General features: G+C 37.7%; 1 protein-coding gene across 2 annotated transcripts in view; it reads right to left on the bottom strand.

Annotated features, from left to right (window-relative positions):
- The window catches only part of gli2a (GLI family zinc finger 2a), a 77,577-nt gene that overhangs the window by 35,541 nt on the left and 18,414 nt on the right, over nt 1-23,622 (bottom strand). The window lies entirely within an intron of this gene.

Genomic DNA, 23,622 nt, shown 5'->3' with positions numbered 1-23,622 from the left:
CCTGAAGCTATTTTTGGATCGACTCATCATCTCATCTCCTGTGCGCGTCTGTCTGTGCCCATTCCTCGCCTGTATTAAAATTCTTGGGCATAACATGCACCGGTGAGTCAGACTTGACCTGAGAACGGAGAACATGGGGGTAAAGTCTTCAGATCATTATCTTCTCCTGTGAGGAGATCAGGGTAGATCAAGGTGGGGAAGGGCCACAGGAGCCTCTCAGGGGCCCATCAGGAGGAGACCTATATGAGTCAGCATTCCAGAGCTGCTGCTTTCACTCCAATCATCATGGTGACTCTCAAGCATGCATTATCCTGATTCAAGACTATAAAGAATGTGTCCAACAACCCGGGGCGAATTCACTAAAAAGTTTTCTGCACAATTTTTCAGGGGCCAAAAGTGATGTCTAGAGGGGTTATGTGTTTTTAATGACCTTATAAGTTTGATTAAACCAAAATATGAGGATTTTTTTTCTTTTTCTTTTTTCAAATAGTTTAAGTATGAGCAAAAACATTGCCAAACTTTGCAAAAACATTGCAAAGAAAAACTAAAAGCTCACAGGAAAATGCATACATTGATTAACATAATCAGTTAATTTTTTGTTGGTTCTCTCTTGTTTTTGCAAGTGTTTATAATTTCTTCATCCAAACATAATGTCTGCTCAATTCAAAGATTGTGAGCTGTAATAATAGTCACATTTTTGAAACCAAAGCTTTACAAAAAACAGCGTATGGTAATGTACTTTGTGAGCTTGCATTAGATTTAAATGTTGGTATTTCCAGTGGAATTTGTCCTGGAGAAATGATCAACTCTTCAACCCCTTCATCACTGTCAAAAGCGGAAATACAACTGACAGGTAAGCAGCCTACTTCACAACTGCAGGGAGGGATGATGGTGTGATGGCTTAAATCCATCTCAAAAGCTCAAAATGACTGCATACTTTCAGGCTGTAGTAGAGCATTTTTCCTTGCCAATTAGGTGGACTCCCTTTCCTTGGTGAGTTGGATATAGAGAGGCATTACTCAAATCCTGGTGTAGAGGCCAACGTAATGAGGGCTTGCGTGTATGAGAATAAGCATGCATATACATAACATATTCATTGATGCTTTGGCCAAGTGTGCAGCATGTCAGCGCTTGAGTAAGCCGTTGGAAACTCATGGGATTCCTGTGTGTTTAAGAATGATGGGAACTGGTGCTGTAAAGCGTGGAGGATCATATATGAGCTAAAACGTTTAGAAAGCTACGCTTAGTGTTCATTACTAAGAGCAGTTTTTCATTTCTTCTCTCACTGAGCTAATGCAATGCTTCACATTAAACATCATAAATTCACTGCAAAAAAGACCAAACATCATATAATAGTCATTCTCTGGATGGCAACCACTGAATGACCTAATCTTGGATGCACTAACTCTGACCAGAGATAGGGCAAATACTTATGAGGCAGGGATGGCCTGAGAAGGGCTTATTTCATCATCATCCATCGGTTTTGGAGCAAAAAAAGGACCAAAGTACACCGCTCGTGAAGATACACAGGTGTGATCTTATGGTTTGACCCACTTTCTTCTCTACTTTCTCCTACCAAAGGCAAGAGGTTTGAGCATAAAAATTCTCCCTAAAACAGACTGTGGCCAGGTTCGTGAAAATTAAAATAATAATAATAATAATACAGAACATTTGAGATTAAAAGTTCGCAAGACTGTTTTTAAGAATGCTCTAAATCTTTCGATGGTTTCTTAAATTTATTTTTAAGAACATCTTAATTTTATTCTTATGAATAAAATGACAGATTTTGACATTTTCTGATTGAATATTCCATAAAAAATAGGAATGGTCAATTTTGAATTCATGATGACTTTAAAGTACATTTCAATTATTTTAATATATAAATATTCTGTTATGCACATTCTAGGGTTAAAAATATTACATTAAAATTCACCAAAATACTTACGAAATGTATGATTTTTTTGCTGCAATCCAATCATAATGCATCTAAATGAATGCATCTAAACTTTAAAGTAAAATGTTTAGGGGTGACCCCGAATAGTCGAAGATTCGATGCTTCGATAGGAGGAGCCTGATTCGACTACCAATCTCACGGTCGAATCTTCGCAGAGGTGTTATGAAACGAGGATCATGCCACTTTGGCTATATGAGGGCGCTCAATGTCTGATTTCACATAAAACTAGCTTTTATGTCAATACGTTAATATTCAGCCTATTATGATAATGCTGTATATAAAAATGTGCAAAGAAAGAAGCTTTTAATAAATATTTTTTAACGTGCGTGAATAAATCCAAACACCCCGTGACAGATTTAAGTTTCACTTTCAATCCGTGACCGACAGAGGAGCGTCTTCGCGGCAAGGATTTAAATCTTTAACAATGTCTGGGATAAGAAAATCTAAAGTGTGGATGTACACCATCAGGATATTCTCCAAGGCTGGATTTAGCATCAGGAAAACCATGATCGCACTTCTGCCGGCCAACGTTAACATGTTTCACGCATAGACTGTGTTTCACGTTAGAATGTATTTTATCCGCGCACAATTTGAAAAGACTCCAACGGACAGACAGAGTGACAGACTTTCAGGATTTGTTCTCTCGATCAGGTAGGCCTACAAGTGATTTCAAAACTTTTCAGCCGGTTCTAATTTTATTTTTGGATGCTGTGAACATTTTTAGCTAAAAAGACTGCCTCTCCAGTTTAGCATTTATTGTTGTTTCAGTTAAAAAGACAAAGTTGAAAATTCTGGCTACTATCGTTATTTTAATAATTTCTTTATTTTTATTTTATTTATTAATCTGTCAGGGTTATCTAATCTAACTATTTGTGGCTTGTGTTTTGAATATATGTTCCCCTGCACTTTAGGCATTTTGCACACATTTGCTCCTCATCTTGTGACTTGATTCTGATTTATTTCGTTTTGTATTTTTATTTATTAGAAAGGTATATTCTGTTCTAATTTAATTTAGTAAATTAATTGTTTATTTTTTCGGTGCATCAATGTTGTGCTGTAGGCTGGCCTGCTCGCATAGGTAATTTAGCCGATTTAATTTGATTTGCATGTGAAATGCAAATCTGCAGTGTGGCCTTTCTGGAGTTATTTATGTTATTTCTTAGTTTTATTGATCAAAAATGTTTTTATACATTTTCTTCTATATCTTTGTGTGATTTTCTGTACATCGCGGCTTTGAAACGTTAAAGCCCCGCCCCCAGCCCCACCCCCATACACATGATTCGACTATTAGTCGACTATAGGCAAGACATGACGATTCTGATTCGACTATGAAAATCCATAGTCGGGGACAGCCCTAAAAATGTTATTATTTTATTCTATACCCCCCCCCCCCCCCCCCAATTAATTTATATATTAAAAAAATAAAAAATTATTCATACATAAATGTAAAAAATGTAATTAGCACAATGTTTAGGTAACAAAAAGTAGTATTGTTTCAGTCCCCCATTATCTTTTTTAAAATGTGCAAAACATCCTGTCAAGACCTGGTGAGAACCAGGCATCCACGTTCTGTTGCAGGATTAGCTTGTGGTTTTATATCCTTTTAAAGACAATAGCAGGTGGTAGACATTATCAACGGGTACTCAAAGTAGAGGAAAAACATTCACTTTTCATGTCCGAACGGAGCCGAGAGACAGGCTGCTTTGTACTGAGAGTAGCTCATCTTTAGAGGAAGCACTCAAGAACAATAATAATATCCTGAGAGGCCAGGCAGCAGCGGTGTAATTAAAAAGGCTTTTCTGTCTCGCTCCAGGAACGAGGAGGGAGTCGATTCAGACAGGAAATTCCAGCAGAATGGCCTGGCAAGGGGCCTAACTACACAGCACCATGCAAACCGCTCCACACCAGATACCTAAGCTGCCTTGAACCCTGGGAAGCCGCAGGCCGAGTGGTAGCCACCAGTGGAGTCAGACGATCATGGTAGCATGCAATTTGTTCCCATTTTTGAACAACCTAGTGAGGCCTTTTTTTGACATAATGGCACACATCGGTGTGCAGCAGTACGCAACATTTAAATTCTCAGGGGGAAAAAGGAGGCTTGTCTTCTCTATCCATCCTGCACCTGGGAAATGTCACACTGTATAACATCACTATTTAGCCTGTGTTGATGGTTTTTTCCCAAGGCGTTAGTTGTGGCGGCAGAAGGATTAGGGGTTTAGGGAAGAGCACGAAAACTGCTTCCAGCACTGAAAGGAAGTATTAAGTGAATGACTCTTCTTTTAACACCCCAGGGGCTTTGTAAAACGATACATTTCTTATTAATAGAGGATTTCTGGCAAAGGCCAAGTAGATTAAGTTATGGCATCCATACCACAGCCATAACTGATATACCTCTTGTTAACTGTAGATCCTTTAAGATGTGTCAAATTAGAATATTGTGAGAGTTGCTTGTTTGCCTCTATACATTGAAAAGGAAATTTGTCCAATTTTTATTTAAAAAAAATAATAAAATATTGGTCATTGCCAGAGTGTTGCTATGCTAAAGCTCAGAGTATACTTCGGGGTCCGCGCACTGTAATTTTCATCATCAGGAGGGTTCGTGGACGGTGCGCTTACAACAGTGCATGTGCGAATGACTTGAACTCTTGAAAACAAAGTCCACTCGTGTCTTCCCGCATTCACGGCTAACGGAGTATACTTTGAAAGGGTCGCATGCTCAACTGTGCAAGAGACGGAGCAGGACGTGGAAAATGAAGTACACCCGGGCCTTTAGGTGTTCTGAGTAGTTTTAGTGCATTGCTTTGTTGTTGCTTACCAGCCTAAACAAAACCTTTGAAGCATTTCATACAATTTTAAACGTATACTACTGGACAAAAGTGAGATTTTTTTTAATGTTTATGAAATTGTGATCATTTATTTGTGTACAGTAAAAGTACAGTAAAAATAGTAATATTGTGAAATATTATTATAATTTAAATTAGCTGTTTTCTATTTTATTAGATTTAAAAATGTAATTTATTCCTGTGATGGCAAAGGTGATTTTTTTAAAGGCCATAATTTTACAGCCATAGTGTCACACGATCCTTCAGAAATCATTCTAATATGCTGATTTGTTGCTCAGAAAATAATCCAATGTGAAATCCAAATTTTTTTCTATGATTTTTTGATGAAAACAAAAAAACTTTTTATTTTATTATTTGAAATAGAAATCTTTTGTAACATTAAAAATGTCTTTACTGTCACTTTTCATCAATATAATACTTGATGAATAAGTGCTTATGAATAAAAGTATTAAAAAACCGAACAAAAGAATCTAACCCAAACTTTTTAAATGGTAGTGATACCAGTTAGTGACCTGTCATGTGTTATATAATGTTTGTCGACTTAGTCATAAAGCAATTACATTTCATTCAAATGTATTAACAAGACACAAGGTATCATATTAATGTTTGAAGTTTTTTTTTGACTAATGTTTTCCTAATGTCATTAATGACAGAGGTTTAGTTCATAGCAGGTCTTAGGTTTACAAAACCCTGTCATAAATACAGTAGCTCCAGATCCTCAGCAGGCCTTATGTGCCTTTCCTGTTAATGTTTACAATCGCTGGCTTCTCTCCGGCAGTCTAAGGCCATGTCAAACAACTGGCAAAATCCATCCAATCACTCACAAAATTTCCAGCATGCTGCTGGCCCTTATAAGCCCTGAGAGCTGAATGTGATTTATTAAGCCTCTCTGAGGCGCTGGACTAGTTACCTTAATTGTCTCGATACTTCCACAATGTCTCAGACCTTGGACAAAAGCTATCAGGGCAGTGGGGTCACCAGCAAATAACCCCAATGTATCACAGCACAAGGTATAGAGCTGGCACTATGTGAGTGTGTGTTTTGCAACACATTAACATGCTTTTGGTGTAACAGTTTCACTTAGATGATGATAAAAGTCTCAGCAAGACTACTTACACGTAAAGCTAATCACCCACCTGATTTATCATTAAAGTTGCTAATCTTGTCATCAAAATTACTGATGAAACAATTATTGTTTTATAAATAAATACTCACCAAGGCTCCATTTATTGGATCAAAATACACTAAAACAGTATTATTGAGAAATATAATTACAATGTATATTATTACATTTAAATGTTATACAATTATCAACAGAAATTACTCCAGTCTTCAGTGTCAAATGATCCTTCAGAAATAATTTTAATATGCTGATGTTAAATAGAAATCTTTGTAACATAACTGTTTTACTGACTTGACTTTTGATCAATTAATGCATCCTTGCTTAATACTAGCGCACACACACACACACACACACACACACACACACACACACACACACACACACACACACACACACACACACACACACACACACACACACACACACACACACACACACACACACACACACACACACACACACACACACACACACACACACACACACACACACACACAACAATGGACTGAAATGAACTAATATGAAATGACAAAATATGAACTATACTTAAAGGATATTTGAATCAATAAAATGAACACTGAACACATGTGTTTTGTCAAGATTAAGTACATACTTTTGCACCAAGATGTCTATTATCTGCAGTGCTGTAGATATTATGAGGTTGCAGAATGCCAAAGCCCTCGAAACCAAAGTTAGTCATTTAAAATGGGTGGATTAAAACAATCACACTAAAGATCTGACATCCATATAGCATGCCTCAAAATCTCATTGGATGACTGGTTGCAGGGTCACAGCACTGATATTTGTGGTTTTGAAAATGGCACTTAGACATCCTCTTAAGAGCTACTTTGTGCCTTTGGTGCTTGCTTGAATCAGTGATTTACTGCTCTTAGAGTACACACTATCGTTCCTTACCCATGAAAACCCAGAAAACATCAGCTTAGCGTGATTGAGGGTTTCCAATACAGGCTCATGGTTATACACTCCCTTAAGCTCTACAAATCTAAAAACGGAAAAGGGAGTTCATTTTCTTCATCTTCTCTTGGGAACGCTGGTCTCTATGGTGTTCCACGAGGCCCTTTGGCCTCTGCACTGCGGCTGATACAAAGGATGTCCATTAACACAATGGATGCACTAACAGTGGTCAGTGCTGCTTCAGCACTACTGGTCCACCAAAAGATCTTTTACAACAGGAACTATGGCTGTGAAGGAAGTATTCTCACATCAAGACAAAGCAAGAGCTCAAGAGCCAAAGTGATTCATTTGAGGGAATCCCTGCTTGGGTTCACATGGGGGTGAGACCTTGTTATCTGAGTGGACTAGAAAATGTCAACACTCAAAATTGTGAGATGATATTTTCCCCAGTGTTGCATAAGGCAGTGGTTTCCAAAAGTTTTCATGCTAAGGCCCACTGTGAGACCTACAGTACCAAAAACTTTACTACCAAAACATTGTTTTTTCATACACTTGTCAAATTGTGAGATTTTGGGCTAATTGTCTTCTTTCAGACTAGTGTAATGAAAACACCCCAAAATACACATTTAAGTGTTCATTTTATCATACTTTTTCTATTTGGTCTGTAGATATACAGATCTATAAAGGCCGTTTTCTCAAAAATACATATTTTTTTCTATGCAATGAGCCAGAAATCTCCACTGTAATACTTACATATACCAAACTTTACAGTTTTATTTTTTTCGTTTTGTTTTTATCATTAATTTCTGATTTATGGAGTGATAAAACGAGAAATCCCCTATAATTTCTAATATATAAACAAAAATGCCTGTATGACTTTCTTTATTCAGTGAAACAGTGTTGCCATTCATACAATGAAAGCCATCAGGGTCCAATGTTGTTTTGGACCCCACTGACTTTCATTGTATAGACAACAACAGTTGTTTAAAATATCATCTTTTGTGTTATGCAGAAGAAAGAAAGTCATACAGGTTTGGAACAACATGAGGGCGAGTTAATCATTATTGGGTGAACGATGCTTTAAAACATGACTTTCAAGCTCAGAGAGAGGTTTCCAGGTGCGATAAGATACAGTTAAGCTAATAGTCCATTTACATAAAACAGGATCCTGACTTTCTAGCCAAATGTTGGCTCTGATTGCAACATGCTCTGGGGAATTATGTGAAAGAATTTGTTGTAAACCCTTTAAACTGAAAACATCTGTGAAGGCACACTGTTATTGGTCTTGTGGATGCCTCAGTTGGGGGTCAGACAGGCTGGTTGCGGTACCTCTTCTTTGCCCTCTCTAGGGGGGCCCTCCATTTTCTGTTTGTATTCCTACTTCAGATGCCTCTGGCCACAAACGCTAAGCAATTCTGTGCTTTTCATAAAATAAAGCTTTGGTTCATTCTCCATTTCGGCCTCTTTGTTATTCTCCTACACCCAGGCAGTGGTCTTCCTGGCAGGTTGGAATGAAGTAAGTTATCGCAGCAAAGCACTCATTCCTGTTACTCAGCATTTAACATCCTTTTTGTGCAATTCCAGGTCACAAATGCTTTGCCTCAATGCCACAGACAATAAGACCCCTCATTAAAATTCTTTTCCATTGTGAATGCATCACTTCCCGTGGATGAAACTTCCCCTCTTGCTGCCATATCCCCGTGGCTCATGCCTTTCATTGCCATCCATTACTTTTTACTCAGCCGTTTGGACCCTACATGCTTCAAAGAGTCCTGTCATTACCACCAGTGCCGAAATTGGCAGCATTCTTTACTTTAACCAGAAGCGTCTTGGCTCACGATAGCCATCTCATGCCATCACGCTGAGAAAGTGAGATGATTTACAGACGGCTGCAATTTTTTTACAGCATTTACGACCAGGAGAGGCACTGCCAGCATCAGCGCCATTGGACACATAGATAATGAACTGCAAGGAAACGTTTCCCGTCAGCCCTCCTCTTTTCTGCGGATGAGAGGATTAGGACTCTTAATTAGTGCCTCCAAAGGGAGAGCTCAATTTACGGGATAGCAACAGAGTGCTGGGGGTGGGTGGGTGCAGGAAAATGTCTAACAGGCCGGAATGGGGGCCTCCCATTAGAGAGGGGAAAGGGGGATGGGAGGATGAGAGCTTCTTTCTCCCAGACAAAAGGGGTGCATTCCGCCTGTACCATGATTCACAAAGTTTTAGAAAGGAGTGTGCACAAGAGTCTCAAATTCTGGATGACCCATGATTATGGGAGGTCATGGAGGTAATGAGCATATATAAATCAAATTTTAAACAAAATGTACAAATATTTCTCATTTTATGTATTTTGAACTTGATGAATGTATATCAAAACAATTATTCATGAGAAATAAGTTTGGCATCTATACAAAAGATTTACATTATGTCATACTTGAGGTAAAAAATCGTAAAATAAGGCTTAAAAAGTAAATATGTATAACATTTTGTCTGAGACATGGACATGGTATATGCACATAACTTATACATGCACAGTTGCTCACCTGTAATAGTAGCTGCATTTACATAGACCCTAATAATCTGATTGTAATCGGACTAGTAGCACAGTCGGAATAAAAGAAGACACACGTCAATCGGAATGAATTGGCCAAATCCAATTGAAATTTAATCCGGATTGTAAGGGGTGGTTTAAATTTTTTCCAGTCCGATCGAGAGAACATGTAAACACATTATCGGATTGAAAACCAAAACTGGAGAGTTCTGTGCATGTGCAATGACGCAGAAATGGCGTAATAGTGTATTACGTGTGGAACAAGCGGTTGTTGTTGAATCAAGTGTCATAAATGACTGTTGTGTCATTCTAAAAGTTTCCTTTGACTCATCATCTGTGAAGTGGAGTAGGACAACTGTTCCACCAGTCCTTGTTTCGGACTCTAATCCACAGACGCCTTGTTTTACTGGTTGATAAATATAAGCAGCATGGCACAACGGTTCATGTGCTCATTGTCTCCTAGTGTGGTCTGCTCTCAAAGAAAAGAAGCAATGTAGGAGAATAGCATGCGTAAACAAACAGCGGGAAACTCAGTATATTCCTGCAGTGTGCGCATTTCAAAAAATCAATTCTGATTTGAAGTTTGTGACATATAAACAAGCACATCAACCCAATCACTTTATTTAGCATTCATGTAAACAATACAATTCATCAATCAGAATTAATTCATTCCGATTGAAACAAAAGGCGTCCATGTAAACGTAGCTAGTGACCACATAACAGTTTAATTCTATATTCACATGCAAAGTTGCAATGTTGCTTGGGAACCATTCAACCTTTAGTTACACCGTATGGTTTTTAAGAACATACAACAGCATTTCTATTGGTTGACGCATTTTTACCATCAAATCATTAATAAATGACAAATGTCATACTGCCCAGCTCTACTTCATAAATGTTGGCTCTAGTAGTGGTAAAAACAGGGCTGAGTGGGGAAGTAAAGAAGAGCAGACCTGTTCCTTTCCGGTGATGAGTAAGACTTAAGGAACTTACATGTTTCTTTGTGCCATGCCGCCTGGTGCCCATAAATCATTGTGGTAGTCCTGTGCTATCCAGTGAATGTCCTTTCTTGTGGGAAACCTTTCAGTCAAGTCATGCTTTTCCCACCATTGTTTCCAATTTGGGAGCCCACCTGTTTACTACTTTTAGTGCTCTAAATGTTTACACAGGACCTTATCCTGTAAGCGTATTTTTTCAGTTGGCTTCACCAAGCCTGACCAAGATGTTTTGAATGCTGAACATGTAATTTAAGTGGTTGGTGTGAGCTTTACGTTAATATCCACGTACAGAATGAATATGATTCCAGCTGAAATTTTAATTAATGTTTAAACGTGTCAGCTTTAAATCCTGTTCGTTTTCAGTCAAAAATCTCCCTGTAAATAAACTAATCCTATGTTTTGGTGGTTGCTGAGGTGAACCCAGGTAAAGAGGCACTAGAGACCAGCTCTAATGTAAGGGTCTTCTGAATGCAGCACACAGAGTAATCTGCTATCCTGCCCCATACCTCTGAAACCACAATTTGCAAAACTGACTTTCTAACAGACTGCAACTGAAATGTTTACTCGGCCGCAATGAAAGCATAAAACTAAATAAACAAGAACCCTTGAGTAACACGTGTAGATTTTTTTCCCCCCTACCCACACTGGAAGGGAGGTCAGAGAGGGGAGACGTGGGCAAATGTTAGTTTATATGTCTCTCTTCATTCAAGTCCAAATGAAAGAACACAAACAAGACAAATTAATGAGAGCGCCTCATCATTGTGAACAACCAATAATATTTGCCTGGACAGACCCATGCTACATGTTGCTACTGTGTGGGGCACTGTTTTTTAAAGCATTTCCCGATAGGATAGGATAGGATAGGATATAGGAGATGGGAAAGGAAATAAAAATAAAAAAGATAAAAAACTTGATTAAAAAACTGATTTGAAACAATGACTTTCATTGTCAGTGGGGTCCAAAACTACATTTGCGGTCAGACCGCAACAAGGGCTCCTCTCTGGGAATGAGTGAAAATAGTGTGTAGAATTGTCACAGTTTCATTATATTATTGCTACTGTATCATATATAATGTTTTGGAGCAAACTTGCTCTTAATTTTTTTGTGCACACGCCTGAGCCATTTTTAGTGGTGTCTTGAATCAAAGCTAAAAGTTCAAAACATCCTCATCTTTAACGTCGGGACAAAAGTCAACTGTGAGTCTACTACGTTTTGTTCACACACTCGTTTAACTCCTCTTAGAGCTCTTGTAAATATTGTCAGACGAGCAGAAGCTTGCCTCTGTCTGCCTCTCAGAGAGCTCTCTACACAGGGCAATATTTATCTTAGTGCGGGCCGCAGGGAGGGCTAAAGCTGAAGAAAGGGGTCTAGGTAAACACTTCAGAGGGGTCTGAGACAGCCCTCCAACACTTTACTGAAAAGTGCCAGTGACTGACCTCACAGCTCAATGGCACAGTGCTAACTAGGACAGAGACAAAGCGGGCAAACAGCCAATTGTTTGAAGATAGAGCCTGCAGTGCTAAATAGGGGACGGGAGGATGGGGGCAGGGGGAAATGCCAAAACTCCACTGCAGCTGTAATTTACAGCATTAGTGAGCAGCATCAAGACAACTTGTGCTTCTTCTAATGCAGTGGTTATAGTCTTAACATGTCCAGGTCATATTTCAGCCCACGGAACTACTAAACAGCTCTCTGAAATACTTCATTCTGATTTGTCAATTGTGGCATTATGTATTCAAACATGTTTGCATTATAACTAATCAAAAAATATTTCACACTTATTTATTTCATTATTTATGTATCCATCTAATAATCTAATCCATCTAATGGTTGCTTCATGACTTCAATTAACTACATCATTTACCCATTACCATGGTGCTAAAAAACAACAAAACCCAATGATATCATATTTAACAAAATATTCATATAGCGGTTTTGTTATTGTTAAAACTAACTGTTAAAACTAAAAATTGTTTTTGATTATTAAAGTAGTTGAAATACAATAAAACATACATATTTGATTAAAAAATAAAACATACATATTTGATTAAAAACATGAAGTACTAAAAGTTTAATTTTAGTACTGAGAATTTTTGATTTTAGTAGGTAAACTAAAATTAAGTTTAGTAAAATTGTAATATTTAAACTGAAGCTAAATAGAAATATCCAAAACAAAATTACAAGAACAAATATATATATATATATATGTGTGTGTGTGTGTGTGTGTGTGTGTGTGTGTGTGTGTGTGTGTGTGTGTGTGTGTGTGTGTGTGTGTGTGTGTGTATGTGTGTATATGTGTACACTGAAAAACATTTAAATTTAAGCTAATACAAATATTAATAATTACTATAATACTAACAAATTAATACTTGCAGTATTTTTGTACTGGCTTTAATTTCTGAAGTTTTTAAAAACTGAGAAGTAAAATGCCTAGATGAATCGTGTTTATTTGTCATAAAAATCTAAATGTAAAAAAAGTGCAGTGGTCCTTTCAATAGGCTTCATGCACAAAATGTATGTAAAAAAAACATATTTCTTATTTTGTGGTAAATTTGGTTGTGATCTGTTGCAGGTTTGCATGAGATTCACCTGTATACTGTTCAGCCGAATAGGAGAAAGGAGACTACAAAGATAAGATAGCTTTGAATTTTATATAAGTGTCTTTTCATTCTTTACAGTCAAACCTTATACCTGGAGGAAAAACTGACAATAAAGACCATCAGAACATCTTTGTGCTAAAGTTTCTTTTAACTGTTAAAGTCTGCACCCACTCAAGACTGACCTGTCTGAATTAGTCTGTTCTCATTACTTGTGGTAACAGAAATGACGATAGAGTAAAATTAGGACTGATAATTGTCAGCAATTAGCTCAAGGCAAAGAAAGAGAAGACGACAAGCTTCAAGATATGTGTTGTGAATACTTAAAACAAGTGGAGACTTAAGTGCCACTGTGGCTAACTGGTCACATCCTGACAGCCAAGACGAGCAATACAATACACCCTGTCTGAGCTAAGAGGCAGGTCATTAACACATAATAGAGAGGGGTGTCACTTTAGACACCTTAATTTAATAATTACTGACAGGTAAAATTACACTATTGAATGATGACAGACTATGGGAATAGAAAAGTTTGCTGTGCCTTCAGCCAGTAAGGTACAATGAAACAGTTCAGCCAGTCTGTTCTACAGTATCTAAACCACAAAACAACACCAGGTGATTTTCCAGAATAAAGTGACTCACATGGAGACTGTGGATTTATCCTGCGGGGCAGCACATGAGTCTCAATATTTTTGAATGCGTCTTAAAACATGGAACCCAAATTTTGCATTTATCGCTCATGATGCCTTTGATGAAGCTTTTGTTCTGAATCAGTTTTTGTCACTAGGCCAAAAATCTAAATGACTGCCAGAAGTTTTCTCTTACAAAGATATTTAGACAGTAATCAAAGCACCTCAAAATGTTCCTGTTTTCCATTTAGAGTTTGCTAAGGAGGGTGTGTTGACTCTAGTTTTCTTTATCTTTTGTATCTTAACAGGACAGCTCACCCAAAACGTATAAATTATCCACCCTCGGTAGAAAACCAAAAAAATTGTTCTTAAAAATGTTTTTTGTCCATCCAATTCAAATCATTGGGGTACGGTGATGTTTTGGACCCCATTGACTTTCATTGTTTGAACAAAAACATTCCTCAAAATATCTTCTTTCATGTCCCGCAAAAGAAATTAAATGCAATTGCATGTTTACAAATGTAAACAGAAACGGCAATTAGAGTAGCACATCCACGCACACAAAATAAACATCTGGTTTTCTAACGTCTGTCGCGATAGAAACGGTGGCGTAAAACAGAACCATGCTTTACCGAGAAATCTGATTAAAAAGCAGTTATCCTCTCTCGCAAAGTAATCTCAAAGTGCATTGAAGTTTAACAGTTGCCGCCGTCTTGATGAAGATACACATGTGCCACAGATGTATTAACATCCACGAGCTGATCCTTCAATGGGTATCAGATGCTGCCCTGCATCAGCGTTTGGTTTCTGAAAGACTTACTTACAGTGAGCTGACATGACATGGGTACAAAGATATCAAGTTTAGACAGAACGATAGACAGATAGAATGATGGACGGATAGATTGATAGAATGATAGACAGATAGATTGATAGAAAGATTGATAGAAAGATAGAAGAATTATAGAAAGATAGATAGATAGATAGAAGATAGAATGATAGAACTATAGACAAATAGAATGATAGATAGACAGATAGATAGAATGGGCGAAAGAAAGAAAGATATAGGACGATAGACAGAAAGACAGACAGATAGACAGGGAATGATAGAACGATAGAATGATAAAACGATGGATAGACAGACAGATAGATAGAACAATATATAGACAGAAAGATAGATATAATAACAGACAGACAGATAGAACGATACACAGGGAATGATAGAACGATAGAAAGACAGACAGATAGACAAAACAATATATAGACAGAAAGATAGATAGAATAACAGACAGACAGATAGAACGATACACAGGGAATGATAGAACGATAGAAAGACAGACAGATAGACAAAACAATATATAGACAGAAAGATAGATAGAACGTCAGATAGATAGATAGATACATAGATAGACAGAGAATGATAAAACAATAGATAGTATGACAGACAGACAGACAGATAGATAGAATGACAGACAAACAGATAGACGACAGAGAATGATAGAACGATAAAATGATTGAACGATGGACAGACAGAATGATAAAACGATAGATAGAACGACAGACAGAGAATGATAGAACGATAGACAGACAGAATGATAGATAGAATGACAGACAGACACAGATAGACATAGACAGAACGATAGATAGATAGATAGATAAATGCATAAATATGTCTATAAATATAGTTTGTGTGAACTGAACATGCGAGTGTGTCACACTAAGTATTCTTCAGTTTGAGCACATTATCATTAGCAGTTATATGCCAATTACAGTGTCTCAGAGCATTTGACAACCTGCCAGCTCGAGGTTTCTTGAGGTGTCAGAATTGGGCTACACAAACAGATGAGAACACAAGGTCTATTTAGGGGGATAAGCAGGCTTCATTTCCAGAGTTAGCATGAACCCACCTGCAATAACAGATTTCAGACATGCCTGATTCTGGAAAAAAATATAGCCTCTAATAACAGTAAGCATACTGCTTTCTTTGAATGGAAAGCCTTAAAGGCCAGTAAATATTAAAATAAGTAAATGGCCGAAATGAATCTATACTGCTGTACATTAATAAAAAATAAAAAAAATATATAAAAAAATGTATCAACAATTTAGGCATCACACCATTATGATGTACAGTATGAAAAATGTGTATTCATTAAGCAAAAATGACCTTTGTGTATGTTATTAAATTATTTATTTTTTTAAGGTTCATTTAAAGTGAGGTAATCTAAATGTAAAAATAAGAGTAAATGACCATGCACAATTAAATATCCAATATCACCTGAAATAAATAAACAAATAAATAAACAAACGTGTGTGTGTACATAAGATAACATTCCCTTGGGTGTGAATTTGAAATCAATTCTTGAGAACATACTTCGCTTTGTTAAATCATTTTCCATTGAAATCTATCAGCAAAGTAAAAAGGCAAATCAAAAGACTGCTGGATGATATCTGTGCGCTGACACAGCCGAGGCCTGCTCTGAATGCCTGCGGTATTCGCTGACTACTTGAATTAGATAAGAGAAAGCATATTTACACACTGGCCCAACACTACAATTCAGTCTGTCAGTGACAAGGTCTCAGTCAACATTGCTCTCAATCCATTTAGCTATTCTGTGGTTGCGCAAACAATGGTAATATAAAGGCAATGATGTTTATGCTATTAAGTGGTGGGTTGTGTGGGAGAAACTATGTTCCTTTTTGGCCTCCTGCTCTTGGCAGAGCCGGCACAGCTCCCTCTGGCTCCAGACGCCTCTATGTCGCTGCCAGCAGGGCGAGACTCGCTTGACAGAAGAACACGTTACCTGGAGGAGACTGCTAATTGGCTATGTCCCAAACACCAGTGAAGAGCTAATGAATACATAACAATTTAACAGAATGTTACAGAAACACATGAGGGGAACAAAAAGTTATATTCTTTGTTCTTTCTCTATAATACAAATAGAGTCAACAAAAAAACACTATGAAATAAGAATTTAAGGGATGATTTAAAAATGCAAAATGCAGGATTACAAGAACTAATCAATCAAATTAATTAAAACAAATTCTAAATAAATTAATGTTGTAATCAAGCAACATTAAGCAGCAAGTTTGAAGTTTTTTTTAAATGTTTTTTCAAAGAAGTCTCTCATGCTCCCCAAGGCTGCATTTGTTTGTTTAAAAACAGCAATATTATGAAATATTATTACTATTTATAATACATTTTCTATTTTAATACATTTTAAAAATGTAATTTATTCCAGTGGTGGCAAAAAAAATTCAGTATCATTACTCCAGTCGTCAGTATCACATGATCCTTCAGAAATCATTCTCCTGATTTTCTGCTCAAGAAAAATTTCTTATTTTTTATAAATGTTGATAACTGTTGTTCTGCTAAATATTTTGTGGAAACCGTTACCATTTTTTGATGAATAGAAAGTTCAAATGAACATTTATTTGAAATTGAACAAAAAAATTATTAAAAAAAAAACGTACTGACACCAAACTTTTGAATGGTAGTGTATTTTCGATGTGGTGTCACTTAAAAATGGCAGCGACCACTGTAATTAAATACTATTACGTTTGATTTCTCCGTAAAGAAATGTATCTTCTACTAGCCTTTAAATCCCATAATTCACTGTACATTATCAGAACATTGTGATTGAGCACAAATACATGCTGAACCGTTTGAGATTTTACTCTGATTCCTGTTACTTTTTGATCTTTCAAACCTTTGTTGATACCTTCATGGCTCCATGCCACAACATGTCAAGTGCATGTCTTGTTTATTCCATCGGTCTCATGCCGTGTGAGTCAAAGATAAGATACTATCCTACTGGATCCAGGTTAAACCGCTCGGCTCCAGGAGGAGGAGGGTTAGAAGGAACGCTGGGGCCGGGAACAAGTCCGTATCTGCTGGTGCCATGCAATGACCTTTTTTTTCTTCTTTGAAGCACAGACCAAGAATGCATAGTTTACACTGTGGGAAATTACCTGAGCCACAACAGAGTTTAAATTCACACCAATTTATACCTGAAGAATCAGACGGACCTTGAACTTGGACTTTGCATGACCAAAAACCTGCTTTCTGAACCGTTTGGGTGTGTAGGCGGTGGTTCCAGCCGAATAAGTATTCCGATGGCATGGATTTCATTTGGAAATGATGTCCATTTTCCTGAAAGCTACACTTTTTTTTTTTTTATACTTCTCTTAACATAAGCCAGACTTATTTTGGGAAAATTGTTTTAAGAATGATTAAGACTGTAAGCTGCTGCCAGCAGTGTGAGCTGGCTTTTACAAGCAGCAAATGAGTAAGGAAACATTTTGATTCCATTTCCCATGTACAAGCTTTCAAAATTCCAAAAGATTTTGGTCTCTGGCAGCTTTTCCCTGCTGCCCACAGGCCACACAGAAGGAGAGGAGTGAGCAGTACATATGATACTGTACATCCGGACGCTTCCTCTTGAGGCCAATGCTTCAGCAAATCTGAGCAAATAGCTATCCATGTATTATTTTCTTAACGCTGTTTTCTCTGACATTTCAACCAGCAGGTTTACGGGCACTTGTTCTGCGAATCAATCAAATCTGCAAGGCGGAAATTCAAAGAGCCAGCTAGCTAACATGGCAAGCCCCACATAAGGCTTCAAATTTCTCTTTACAAATGAAGAAAAGTGCACAGCAGACATTTCTGATGATTTTTTCCCCCTACCACTTTAGACAATCTCCTCTCTGAATGATTTTTGGTTTCATTAGAGCCTTAGCTGAAAACCAAGTTTCAGAGAAATAGTTAAGTCATCATTTATTCACCATTATGTCATTCCAAACCTGTATTTTTTTTTTTTCTGTTAAACACAAGATATGTTTTCAAGACTGTACTTGTTGCCCTTTTCCATGCAATTACAATGAACCGTTCTTCAAAAATGGTGCAAAATCACCTTAGAAATGTAATAAATGTGTTTATATTGAATGTCTTCTGATACCAGACTGAATTTTATGTCATTATTTACAAATGTTTTCACATTCATCCCAGCTCTCATTGACTCGTTCACTGAGAGTTTACAAGTTCACGACAGAAGTCGCTATTTGGTTTGTGAACCAATCTTTCTTTTTAGTCAGATATTTGGTTCACAAATCCAGTATGAGTGATTAATTCATGAATCAAACTGATTTTGTTCTCAAGTTCAAATCACTGACTCATTCATTTAGTCGCAGTGGCTCTCGAGTTAACAGCTCATTGGAGGGAAAAATGATAACTGAATAATGACTTAAATTTCAGTCTGTTTCTCACCAAAAGCTAAAGTATAATTTCAGAACATCTGGAATACAGCATACAAATAGTACTTGTTACTTGCAAGCATCCATATTTTACCCAAAGTGACTAGATTAATAACAGAAACAGTCTCCCCTTTGCAATCTTGGATTCAGTGCTTTGGTTGAGTTATCATGGGTTACTACTATCTGGATTTATTCCTGCAACTGTTACGTTAGTAGCCCAGATCCATCACTAGGTCACTGCCATCCTATCAAGGGCACAAAGATAACAGGACAGGATTGTGTTGATGTGGTTAATTTGCCAATCTATCTATGATACTGTGCAACAAAAAGTGTATGACAGAGCTACTACAGCACTGGCCACTGACATTCAGTACTTGAATGAATGGCCAAAGGAGCCAACCGCATGCTTCTGTGCGTCTGTCTGTCCACCCGCGGTCGGAGGATTCCTCTGTTTGTTATCACTTGACAGACTGCATTTACACAATCAACCCCCTCTGCTTATTTTGCTGGTCGCACAGTTTACTATAGCGCATCTAGGCCCTGTCCTTGGAGCGTGTCCAAAAATGACTACTGCTGTCGGCCCCCCTCCGCCTGTCTTCAACGCAGGACAACCTGCTGACACACCAACCGCCAATCTGTGGGAAAATTTCCCTGGAAAGCAGCATATTCTAGACCCTCTGCAGCTGTGCATTTGATAAATGTGCTTCGAGATATTGTATTTAACATACATTTCTGTGCAGACCTCCTGCAATGGACCTCCTCCCCCATATTCTGAAAAAACTGACCATTTGCTAGACTCCGCCCCTCTTGGTTTACAGTTTCTAACGCCGTTCACAGTCAACTAAAAAAAAAGAAGTTAAAAAAAGAGTTATAACATTAGTGTAAGAGAAAATAAAATTCAAATGGTTTTTTTGTACAGTATACTCACTATGAGTTACTTTTGCCTATAGACCTTATGTAGCCCCGCCCCTTTTCAGCACTGCGCTCGTTGTCTTTTGACTTCCGGTCCGTAATTTCACAGCGATCTTGCGTATTTATGAATGAACGGCTCGTTTTAAAATCTTCCCGGTCTACTGACATTTGTTAAGACATCTGCTTTAAACATTACAATCCTCGTGATAACTTTCGTTAACTTTATATTAAGTAAATCCACTTCAAAAGCTAATTACTCCTGGACAGCAATGCCATAGAAATATACAGAGCGACTGCAAAAACTGAAGTTCAAAGACAATATTGTAAAGATGGCGGCGCCCTCGTTTCTCTGGCGCATAAGGTCTATAGGGATGCACCGATTTTGACGAATCACGAATTTATGCCAGTACTATTAGCTGTTTTTATGTTATGGGCAATATCCAATAAATGTCCGATATTAAATTGTTATATAAATGAAAATTAAGAAACCAAAAACTAAAATCATCTTTAAAAACGACTTTTAAATGCTACAAGTGCATTCTATAAAAACTAAAATCCATTTTTAGTCACATTTAGTCATTGCAACATTATAATGTACAGAATGAAAAATGTATATTCATTTTGATTAGCTAAAAATTACATTTAACAATGTAATTAAATTGTTAATGTTGTTAAAGATGAACTCTAAATGAGCCAATATAAATGTAGAAATAGATCAAATTAGCAATTAAATATCCAATATTGACTGACAGCAATAAATAGAAACTAAACATCTTTAATATGGTCCCAAATATTTTTGTGCATCCCTAAATGCCTGTACTATGACCTGAATTAATACATACATGAAAAGAGTGCATTCATTACAAAGTCTTAAAAAGAGTTTTTTTCTGTTTGTATTGTAATGAAGCAAAGTTACAAATTTAGTCTTTGTTTATCCTCTGTAAATGTCTGGAAGACTTCAGACATTCTCTTCCTGTCATGCTTCACTGGGATGCGGGTCTGGCTCAGGACCGTGTGTGGGTAGAGGTTCACACCCTGTTTTCATTAACGACAGTACAGACGTGTTAGGTGCAGACCTAATTTCACCGTATGCTGCCTGAGCCCAAGCCTTATACATGTATTCTAATCTTTCATTCTCAATAAAGTAAAAATGACAGTAAAGGGGCCACCAAAAACACCTGTGCGTGAGCGAGTCTCCAAAGCCTTTGAATACACACTAGGAAACATAAAATGGATGGAATTATCTCAGAGTTTGAAGTCAGGACTAAACGGTTCATGCTGGGAATGGCACGCTGTTAAAAAAAAAAAAAGGAGAAAAAAGGAGGCAGAGAAGAACAGGGAAGGAGAAGGGGAGTGGGCTAATCCCCCGGAGCATCCATATATTGCTCCTTACTCCTCTCCCACTGCTTGTAAACGCCCTGGAATGTAACATGTTGTCTTTGGACCCTGTGTGTGTGGATGTCTCCAGTATGGAGAGATTTATGTGCGCAGACGTTGCCTAAAGCTCCCTCTTTTTGACTTTTAACAAGGGGCTTTGAAGCAAGGAGCCTTTCAGCATTAAAGTAATATCAGAGGCACATTCTTTCATTTCTCAGTCAGTTATGCATTGTATCTTTGTGTGGTGGGTGTATCATTGTCAACGCGTTATGTCTGGCAGATACAACATATGAGAAATGGGTCAAAACGAGTTTGTCTTCCCTTGTAATAGCGAATCTTCTCAAAGTTTGCAATGCACAGGGCTGTTAAAAAAAAAAAAAGTACTTTCAGAGCACTTTAAATATTCCTCAGAACTCAGATGTTAACAGTGTACATATATTATTCTTTATTTTCAAGCACACTAATGTTCGAAATACACCAGACATTTTTTTTTTAACATCAAACTGTCGAAAAGTAAAAAGACTTAAACCCATGTGACCGAATCCAAGCAAACTTGAAGGAAAAGCGCACTGGACTTCCTTTTTCCAGTCTCATTCCGTATGTAGGGCACCACTTCTCTGACTTTTACTTTCTTTAATGAGTGTGGAAGGGAGAGGAGCTACTTCTTCAACTTCTTGATCAGAATCTCATGTTTTTCAAGTAGACTTTATGCCACAATCAAATGCCTGTGGACTCTTCGAAAAAACAAAAATCAAGACATCCCCCTGCTTTCACTTACCATATCTAATCTTTAAATCCCCTTTTGGGGCTGGTCAGTCCCCCATGTGAAATTTAAGATGAGGAGAGCAGGGGGATCTTGGAAAGCCATTTACTTAACTGTTTATAAAAGCCACATGAAGGAAACTTTGCACAAATCCCTTTAACCGCTGGTGAAAGAGCTTGTTTCCACACAGAGAGAACAAGCAGCACAAAATAACAAAATGGGAAGAAAATTTAAGCACATTATGCGCCGACAGCAATAAAATTATCCTTTAGTTTTTCTTGTCGAGGAAGGATCAAGGCAAGGTGCTTTTACACAGTCTTGGTCACCTTTTGGGAAGCCAAAATGAAAGTATTTCCCACTCTAAAACGATATCAATCTTCTGCAAAGACTGCAGCCTGTTCCAGATAGTGGGCGGTCACACATCTGACAGGAACAAAAAAAAATAATAATCAGACTCAGTCAATAGGCCTTCCTGTAAGCTGCCAGCATGACTTCTCGGGTGTCGGGCAATGGTGGGGTCAGTATTGACTGAGGTAGTTTCGAAAGCAAGAGATAAAGTAACTATTCGTTTCATGCCCTAAATTTGTAGGGTTTGCGCTAGTTTAGCCAAATCACATCGCCAATGGTAACAACGCCAATGGTTCTAGCATATAGACTAAAACCGGTTACACAAGACAGCAGTCCAAAAAAGTGAATCTAATCACTGTACACGCCAAAGTTCACTTAAAGAATGAACAAAGTGCCATTCATGTAAAAGGAAAGCAAAAGGGTGATCTATATTACGATATTTCTCTATACAAAGCATAGACTTTATTCAAGCCACAAAAAGACAAACTTATTACTGAAACACTAATAGAAAACAAAGTGTTGGAAGACATAGTACTGCACTTGTCACCCAATGTGAGACCCACATTAAAGATGCCATAGATTCATCACAAAAACTATAGTACAGCTAAAAACAATTGGAACAAAGCACTTAGTTGTATAGACTACTATTTATGACAGTTTTATGGTGCTTTTTACCATTTTGGAGAATGTTACAAAAAAAAAAGATCACTTTTTGTTTTCCACAGCAAAAATAAAAGTCATATGTGCATACAACTTGTAATAGTTCTAAGACATGACAAACTGGTAAACATAAGAAAAAGAAAAAAACCTACAACTCCAGTATAGGCTAAATGCAGCCTGCTCATGCTATCCTGTCAGAGATCCTCTTTCTCTGGACCAGAAAACCCACTGCAGCGGAAGGGCCTCATTTAGAGAAACAGAAAGGAAAGGCGGAGGAAAAAAAAGAGAATAAATCCCTTTCTCAGGAAGATTAGTGGCTGTCCCTTTAGAGTGGGCTGTGTGTGGATAGAGCGGCTTTTTAAGCCACATTTTTCTCTGCCAGTGGCTTGACCCCTGGTGGACTGCCTCTCTCCCCTGGGCTGCCCGCCGTACTGCTCTCTGCTCCTCCCACCCAGCCTCCTCACCCATTCTTCACCGTCTCTACAGAGAACTATTTAGAAGGGATAAAGAAATACCTCTTTTTCTCTGACATGGTGTCTGTGACCAATCTAGAACCGCTCGGTGTGCTTCCACAAATGAAAAAGGCCTGGAAAAATTATCTCCACCACCTGTCATCAATCTGCTGATATTATACCAGGCAGGGGCGGGATAATATCCTCACCACATACAGGTATCCAAACAAAACTAATTGGCACCAAACTTGAT

The sequence above is a fragment of the Leuciscus leuciscus genome (assembly GCF_965113295.1).
Source record: "Leuciscus leuciscus genome assembly, chromosome: 7".
In the NCBI taxonomy this organism is placed as follows: domain Eukaryota; kingdom Metazoa; phylum Chordata; class Actinopteri; order Cypriniformes; family Leuciscidae; genus Leuciscus; species Leuciscus leuciscus.
This window is presented reverse-complemented; position numbering and strand designations above follow the sequence as displayed.